Source organism: Rhinopithecus roxellana, chromosome 8 (assembly GCF_007565055.1).
Source record: "Rhinopithecus roxellana isolate Shanxi Qingling chromosome 8, ASM756505v1, whole genome shotgun sequence".
Lineage (NCBI taxonomy): Eukaryota > Metazoa > Chordata > Mammalia > Primates > Cercopithecidae > Rhinopithecus > Rhinopithecus roxellana.
In genome coordinates, this window is record NC_044556.1 from 95,471,204 (window position 1) to 95,479,990 (window position 8,787).

At 45.0% G+C, this 8,787-nt stretch overlaps 1 pseudogene; it reads right to left on the reverse strand.

Moving 5' to 3' along the window:
• Positions 1-8,523, reverse strand: part of LOC104670729 — a 45,503-nt pseudogene extending 36,980 nt beyond the window's left edge.
• Between the last annotated feature and the right edge of the window lie 264 nt (positions 8,524-8,787).

Sequence of the window (8,787 nt, forward strand, 5' to 3'; positions counted from 1 at the left end):
TTTAACAAATTTATTAGGTTGCGCAACCACTCTCTCAATCAAATATAAAGCATTGCCATCACTCCACAAGTTTCCTTGAGGGGCACAAAGGAACTTTTGGAGTGATGGCAATCAGTTCTCTCTCTCAATCCCTGGTCCCTAAGCTACCTACCTATTTTCTGTTTCTATCCCTTTCTGCCTTTTCTAGACTCTATATAAGTGGAACACAGTATATGTAACCTTTTGTGTCTGATTTCTTTCACTTCACATAATGATTTGAGATTCATCTGTGTTGTTGTGTGTGTGTGTGTTAGGCTATTCTTGCATTGCTATAAAGAAATACCTGAGAATGGGTAATTTATAAGAAAAGAGGTTTGGCCAGGCACAGTGACTTATGCTTGTAATCACAGCACTTAGGGAGGCCAAAGTGGGCAGATTGCTTGAGATCTGGAGTTCAAGACCAGCCTGGCCAACATGGCGAAATGCCATCTCTATAAAAAATGCAAACATTAGCCAGGAGTGCTGGTGTGCATTTACAGTCCCAGCTACTTAGTGGGCTAAGATGGGAGGATTGCTTGAGCCTGAGAGGTCGAGGATGCAGTGAACTCCAGCCTGGGTGACACAGTGTCTCAAAAAAAGAAAAGAGGTTTAATTGGCTTACAGTTCTGCAGAGTGTAGAGGAAATAGTGTCGGCATCTGCTTCTAGGGAGGCCTCAGGAAGCTTGTACTTATGGCAGAAGGCAAAGTGGGAGAAGGCACTTCACACGGTGAGAGCAGAAGCAAAAGGGAATGGGATCAGGGGCTGGGGAGGTGCCACACACTTTTAAATGACCAGATCTCTCAAGAACTCACTATCGTGAAGACAGCACCAAGCCATGAGGGTCCCACGCCCATGATCTAAACATGTCCCACTAGGCCTCACCTCTAGCACTGGGGATTACAATTCAACATGAGATTTGGGTGGGGACAAATATCCAAACTATATCATTCCATCACTGGCACCTCCCAAATCTCATGTCCTTCTCACAATGCAGAATACAATCATGACTTCCCAATAGTCTCCCTACGTTTTAACTCACTTAGCATCAATTCAAAAGTCCAAAGTCCAAAGTCTCATCTGAAGCAAGGCAAGTCCCTTCCACCTATAAGCCTGTAAAATCAAAAACAAATTCATTACTTTGAAGATACAAGCGGGGTACAGGCATTGAGTAAACATTCCAAAAGAGATGTTTGGCCAAAAAAAAAAGGTGCTATAGGTCCCACACAAGTTTGAAACCCAGCAGGGCAGTCGTGAAGTCTTAAAGCTCCAAAATAATCTCCTTTGACTCCATGTCTCACATCCAAGGCACACTGGTATAAGGGTTGGGCTCCCAAGGTCTTGGGCAGCTCTGTCCCTGTGGTTTTTCAAGGTTCAGTCCCTGTGGCTGCCCTCACAGGCTGTTGAGTGCCTGGGGCTTTTCCAGGTGCAGGGTGCAAGTTGCCAGTGGATCTACCATTCTGGGGTCTTGAGGAAGGTGGCATCCTTCTCACAGCTCCACTAAGCAGCACCCCGGTGGTGACTCTGTTGGGGGAGTTCCAACCCCATATTTCCTGTCTGCACTGCCCTAGTAGAGGTTCTCTGTGGGGGCTCCACCCTTGCAACAGGCTTCTGCCTGGGCACCCAGGCTTTTTCATATATCTCCTGGAATCTAGGTGGAGGCTGCCAGGCCTCCTTAACTCCTGCATTCTGTGCATCTGCAGGCTTAACAGCATGTGGAATTCACCAAAGCTTACAATTTGCATTCTCCAAAGTGGCAGTTTCAGCTGTACCTAGGCCCCTGCCCCTTTGAGCCCCGGCTGGAGCTGGAGTGGCAGGGATGTGGGAAGCAGTGTCCTGAGGCTGCTCAGAGAAGCAAGGCCCTGAGTCTGGCCCATGAAATCACTTTTCCTTTACAGACCTGGGAGGGGCTTCCTCTTAGATCTCTGAAATGCCTTCCAGGCTTTTTTCCCATTGTCTTGGATATTAACACTTGGCTCCTTTTTAGTTATTCAAATATTTCTAATAAGTGTTTGTTCCATGGCCTGCCTGTATTCCCCTCCCCAGAAAAGTCTTTTCCTTCTTTACCACATGGCTAAGCTGCAAATTTTCCAAACTTTTATGCTCTGCTTCCTGTTTAAATATAAATTCCAACTTTAAGTCATTTCTTTGCTCCCACATCTGATGCTAAGCTGTTAGAAGTAGCCAGGCAAACTCTTGAATGCTTTGCTGCTTAGCAATTTCTTCCACCAGATACCCTAAATCATCACTCTGAAGCTCAACCTTCCACAGGTCCCTAGGGCATAAACATAATGCAGCCAAGCTCTTTGCTAAGGCATAACAAGGGAGGCCTTTACCCCAGTTCCCAATAAGTTCCTCATTTCCATCTGAGACCTCATCACCCTGGACTTCACTGTCCACATCGCTACAGCATTTTGATCACAACCACTTAATTAGTCTCTAGGAAGTTCCAAACTTCTCTTATCTTCCTGTTTTCTTCTGAGCCCTCCAAACTCTTCCAACCTCTGCCTACTATCCAGTTCCAAAGTCACTTCCACATTTTTATGTATTTTTATAGCAATGTCCCACTCCTCAGTACCAATTTTCTGTATTGGGTCATTCTAGCATTGCTATAAAGAAATACTCGAGACTGGGTAATTTATAAAGAAAAGAGGTTTAGTTAGCTCATAATTCTGCAGGCTTTACAGGAGTCATGGTGCTGGCATCTGCTTGGCTTCTGGTGAAGCCTCAGTGAGCTTTGAATAATGGCAGAAGGTGAGTGGGAGCAGGCATGTCACATGGCAAAAGCAGGAGCAAGCACATGTGCTCGTGTGTGAGAGAAAGAGAGAGAGAGAGAGAAAGAGAAAGAGAGATAGAGGGAAAGAGAAAGAGAGAGAGTGTGTGTGGGGAAAGAGGAGGTGCGACACACTCTTAAATGACCAGATCTTGTGAGAACTCATTATCACAAAGACAGCACCAAGCCATGAGGAATCTGTCCCCATGATCCAGATACCATCCCCCAGGCCCCATGTCCACCACTGGGGATTACAATTCAACACGAGATTTGGGCTGGGACAATTATCTAAACTATATCAACGTGTCTGTAGTTCATTATTTTATTGTGAAGTAATATTTCATTGCATTATTATAATTTGTTTATTCCCCTGTTGATATAAATTTGGACTGTTTCCTATTGTTGGCAATTATAAATAAATGCTCTGAGCATTTGCATAAAAGTCTTTGGTGTGGATGTCTAAGTAAACATGTAACTGTGAAATTGCTGGATTCTATGATGTGTGTATTAAACTTATGAGAAACTGTCAAACTGTCAAACAGTCCAAAGTGACTGTTTCAATTTGCATTCCCATCAGAAAAGTATGAGAGTTTCTGTTGCTCCATGTTCTCATCAATGCTTTGTATTGTCAGATTTTTAAAATTTTATATATTTTTGAACTTTGCAGCAGGTTTTTATTTTTGTTTTATATCTATTACAGAGTTTGAAACCTAAAGAACTACATTTTCTCTTCACATTTAGATGTGTATATAAATACCATTTGTCTGGACTCAGCACACTGAATGCCATGGTTTCCTGGCCTAAGTCTGCCCTGAAATCAAGCTGTGTCTGTCTACCCAGGGGCCCTGAGAACATGGAAAATAGACAGAGTTTATAGTTATTAGGGGAAAAAAAACAAGGCAGATGAATTTGCAAAGAAAAACCAGTGAGGAGAAGGATTTACTTAATCTTCCAAGGATCCATAGCTGGTAACCCAAGCCATTCTTGAGGGATATCCAGTCTCTTGAGTGGCTGGGACTCCATACCCCATTTCCTTCTTTAATAGGTCAATCAAAGGCAGTTCCTACAAAAGCTGGCTAAAAAAGCCAATACCCAACTCCAGAGTCTGAGGGTTCATGAAGATATGGGCTCTTTTTATTTTATTATTATTTTTTTCTTGAGATGGAGTCTTGCCCTGTCTCCCAGGCTAGAGTGCAGTGACGCAATCTTGGCTCTATAATCTGTGTCGTTCAGCTCCAAAAAACAGGGCTCCTGGAAGATGGCTTTCATGGAAGAGTTGATGGAGTAGATCTATGGGGTCTACGTAAGGGGGAACACAAAGGGTCCCTGAAAACTAAGATCAACACCTGCTCTCTGGGGAGCCATTTGTATTCCCTGACCCAGGTAACAAGGCTGGCCAGCCTGTGGGTGGAACCCCTGTGGTTCTATCTGAAGGTTGCAGCCAACATCAAGGTCAGGCAGTCACTGGAGTCAGCTGGGTCTGAAGGCAGACTTCTAAGACCAGAGACCCTGTTAGTACTAAAGATGATGATTTGGGGGTGGGATGCCTGGAGGGGTTGGCACCATTCAAAAAAGCATTTGAACACATCAACCAAGAAAAAGGCTCCTTGTCCCTCCTAATCTATATCTAGATACCCCCAACCAGAGATCTTAAAAAGGATAGATCAGCCATATGCCAACATGCCAGGATTCCAAAAGCATTCCTCAACTAATTAGGGTATTCCCTATAGCAGACTGGGGTAGAGGGCTCCATCCTGGCAATAACCAGAAAGCCTTACCTCACTTAGGCCAGGGTCTGGAATCCAGATGGAGACTGCCCACAAACAGTGGCTCTCAAGCCTGGGCTAAGTAAATAATATTTTGTTTCATTACATGGCCAAAGGAGAGGAGCACATATAAAAGATGATATTATTGCCTCTGTGGGCTGAAAGAACTTCACCTGTTGGTTGAAAGGGGATTAAAGGAAGATAACGGGAAAAGCTGGTCTGGGGAAGACACAAATGAAAGCTCTCGGAGGCCACTTTTCTCTGATGAGAAATCTATCCTCACATTGTGCCCCTAGTAGACTTTAGCCTTTGGAGTTCTTAGGGAAAACTGGCTTTGAGCAGCAGCCAGATGACCAAAAAAATTTTTCATCTGGTACAGGACCCGGAGGTGAAGTCAAAGTAGATTTTGGAGGAACAGCTGGGCGAGCAGGATGTGTATGTCTTACACTAAGAATCTGGCCCCAATAACAGGGACTTACCTGTTACTTGAGATGCACAAAGTAGATCCTACTAAACTGCCCTTTGGATGAGAACAATGGGTAGAGGTTGGGTGGCGGAGGCCTTTTTATGGAACTGTAAGAGAACGGTTTTGTAATGGAGGTAGCAGGCCTAGTGAAAAAAAGATTCCGTCCCCCTGCCTTCCTGGGAGATTGGGGGTTGGTAGCCATCATTCCCAAGCTGATGAGTGGCATCTGACTCACCAAAGTGGTACAACACGGGTGTGCTTTTTCAGGGACAATTGCCAGCCTTAAACCATCCTCCTCAGAAAATGGCTTTGAAGTGGGACCACAGCACCAGGAGAGGGCAAATTCAAGACCAATGGCCAACAATAAGTACCTGAACGTTAGGTTTATAAGCAGAGGGGCATGGATTTCACCAGCGCCAAAAGGAGATGTGTAGCAGTAGGAGCAAGAATGGCACTGTTTCAGAGGAAGGAAAAGCGGAGCTTGGAGCAGGATGCCTCTGACTACCCACAGTGGGGAGGTGGGGGTGCGACAGACTGTGCCTTCAGCTCCACAGCTGGTCTACACCAACTTCCTCTACTCACCTCCAAACAGGTGGCTTTACTATCATATGTAATCCACCCAGAAGCATGGGCAAGCCACTGAGGCAATGCACCACCATAATTTAAACAGAAAGAAAAAACATCTGGATTATAATTGTCACAAGGAGGGGAAAACCCAAACCAGGTACAAGGATCCCAACAGGGAAGATAACCAATAGCAAAAAAAAAAAAAAAAAAAAAAAAAAAAAGCAGGCTACTAAGTTTAAGTTTCAGTGATAATCAGTGATAACAGATAAGAAATAGGAGAGGCAGCCACAGGTGATCAGTTATGTGGACAATGGCCATTGAGATTGAATTTGTGAAAACAAACTGCTTCTGGGTTTCCTGGTACAAGCAGGATGGTCAGCATTAAGGACAGAGCAGCAGACTTCACCAGGCCCTGAGCTCATCCTTGTTCCCTTCAGGCCCTGGGACAATCAGGCCACACCGACCTGCTTTATGAAGGTTCCAGAGCTGAGGGTTGGTCCCAGGTGGTGGTCCAGAATCCAAGCAGAGAGGAAAAGGACCAAGCTCAGACCTCCTGAGGGAGCTTAGATAGAGGGAGACACATCTCTTTTTGGTCTTCCTCACAGTATCCTACTTACAGAAATTACAGACAGTTCTTCCTCTTGAGACCAATAAAGATTGACCTACCTAATATATAGAATATTTAAAAATACAGAGCTTTTTGACATTCTCTCCTTTGGAAGTAAAATATACATGACCCAACTATAGAAGAGGAAGAAGAAGAAAACCCAAAGACAGGGATCCCTGGCCATCCCAATACACGACACTCTCACTCCAACCTCCTCTACAACTTATAGGTCGCCAGAGCAAAGACTTTCTCCTCAGAAGAAAGGAAGGACCGCAGCCCCCTGTCTCAGGCTTAGCAGAAAATACAGCCATCTCAGAGGTTCTCTCAACCTGGAGGGGGAATTTTCAAGTAAACAAATGAAGTTGGGTCGCACCATTTGGAAGGTGAGTAGGAAAAATGGGATCAGAAGCTACATGTGGGAAGCCCCATGTGAAGTCCTGTGCTCGTCCCCTGCACTCCCACTCGTTTACTTGGGACCCTCCAGGAGAATGAGGAGGATCTCCCAAACTAAAGAGGTCTGAGCAAAGAGTCAGAGGTTGGGAGGGACTTTTGTTTCATGGTAGCCTTCCCATCAGCCTCTAGTCCCAGGCAATGCTGGTGGCTGGGTTTACTAAAACAGGAACTCACGGCTCTTGGGAAGAGCAATCTTAATAAAAGGAAAACGTGCAAAAGAAAAAAATTAAATAACCCAATCCAAGCATACAAGATTAATATTCTGTCAGAGCAAAAACACTTTGTTTTGGATTTCTTCTTTCCTCTCCCATCTCCCACCTCTGGAATATACTGTCTGCTCAAGTACCCAAGATAAGAGTTAGATCAATCAGGGCAGAGGACTGGGAAGAATGAAAAAAGACAAAAAGGAAGGAAGTCACCACTGAAGAAAAAAAGAAAAATTTAAAAAGGTGCAAATTGATTACGTTAGTCCTCCTTTGTCTACCCCAGGCTCCTGGGTTAAAGATATGTGTGCAGCCAAAATATAGTGTAAGGAAGAAAAACCCAGCAAGTCCCCTTCTTAAGGTCTTCTCTACACTGTTTATTCTAGTTAGCCATTTGTCTAACCTTTTTTCAAGGTTTTTAGCTTCCTTGCGATGGGTTAGAAGATGTTCCTTTGGCTCGGAGAAGTTTGTTATTACTGACATTCTGAAGCCTACTTCTGTCGACTCCTCAAAGTGATTCTCTGTCCAGCTTTTTACTGTTGCCGGCGAGGAGCTGCAATTCTTTGGAGCAGAAGAGGCACTCTGGTTTTTAGAATGTTCAGCTTTTCGCCAGCAGTAACATTTGAAATAGCCCAGCAAGCTTCCTTCCGGATTGACTCCTTGGGACTCCTCAGCAAGTGGAGAAGGTAAGGTGGGGCTGAACAGTTGAGAATGACCTGGGTCTGGATGTCATCCCCAGTGACGATGTCACCCATGACTCTCAGAGCAGGAGAAGCCATTTTGTAATCATTGTGCATCGGCAACTCTACCAATCTCTGGAAGACTGCAGAGTCTATGACTGCCTGGATCTTCTCATTGGGGCCATCAGACAGGTAAGAAAGGGCCCAGCAAGCTTTGCCAGCAAGTCCCAGTCGCTGCTGAAGAGTAGGCGAGACAGCACAGGCAAACAGGGAGAGATCTTTGCAAACTCTGGGGGTGGGCTCTTCCCTTGGCAGAGATTTGACAGGGTCCAGACTGCATTCCGTGTCATCGTCAGTCGTGTGGACTCGGTAAGGAATATTAACAAAGGATTAAGGATGGAACAGTTCAAGACGTAATCTTGGCAAACAGAGCTATCTCCAGCTATGTTTCCCAGTGCCCAGACGGCCTGTCCTGTTCCTGAACATCCTTGAAGTCTGAATTAAGCAGCTCTATGAAAATGTGGACAGCCCCAGCTTCAATGACAATTTTGGTCTGCTGAGAGGTTCCAAGAGGCAATATTTGTTAGGGCCCAGGCAGCTTCAAAATGTAATGTACAATTCTCATTTCTCTTCAGAAACTCCACAAACCAATCCACCACTCTTGGAGTGTTGATAACTTCATCTATTGGAGGACTAGGCTCTTTGGAGAGCAGTTTCCAGAATTTCTGTGTGGTCGCTAACTGCAGGTCAGAATCACCAGAAAAGAGCATCTCCACCATCTCTCTTGTGATCACACTCTCCCTAGTAGTAGAGCTCACCTAGGAGTCCATGAGAAGACTATCCAACATGGCAGCTTCTTCATTAATCAGCTCCACATTTCTCCGTTTAAAAATTCTTGCACGTGTTTTGCTTCATTACTTCAGGGTTAGAGCATTGTTCTTAGAGCTCTTCATTTGATAATTGCCTTTCCCTGGGCTTGCCCTGGTCTCCATCGCGGCTGCGCTCGCTCACACTTGGCGGCAGAAGTGGTGGCAGCTTCAGCGCCAGCTTCTGCGGACAATATGGCGGATCTGCAAACAGGTTTGTTGTTGTTGTTGTTGTTTTTAAGACGTAGTCTCGGTCTGTCACCCAAGCTGGAGTGCAGTGGCGCGATCTCTGCAGCGAGATTTTTAAAAATTTTAACCAATCATATGAGTTGTAAGTAGTATCCCGTGAGGTTGTTTTGTTTTGTTTTTGAGACAGTCTTGCTCTGTCGC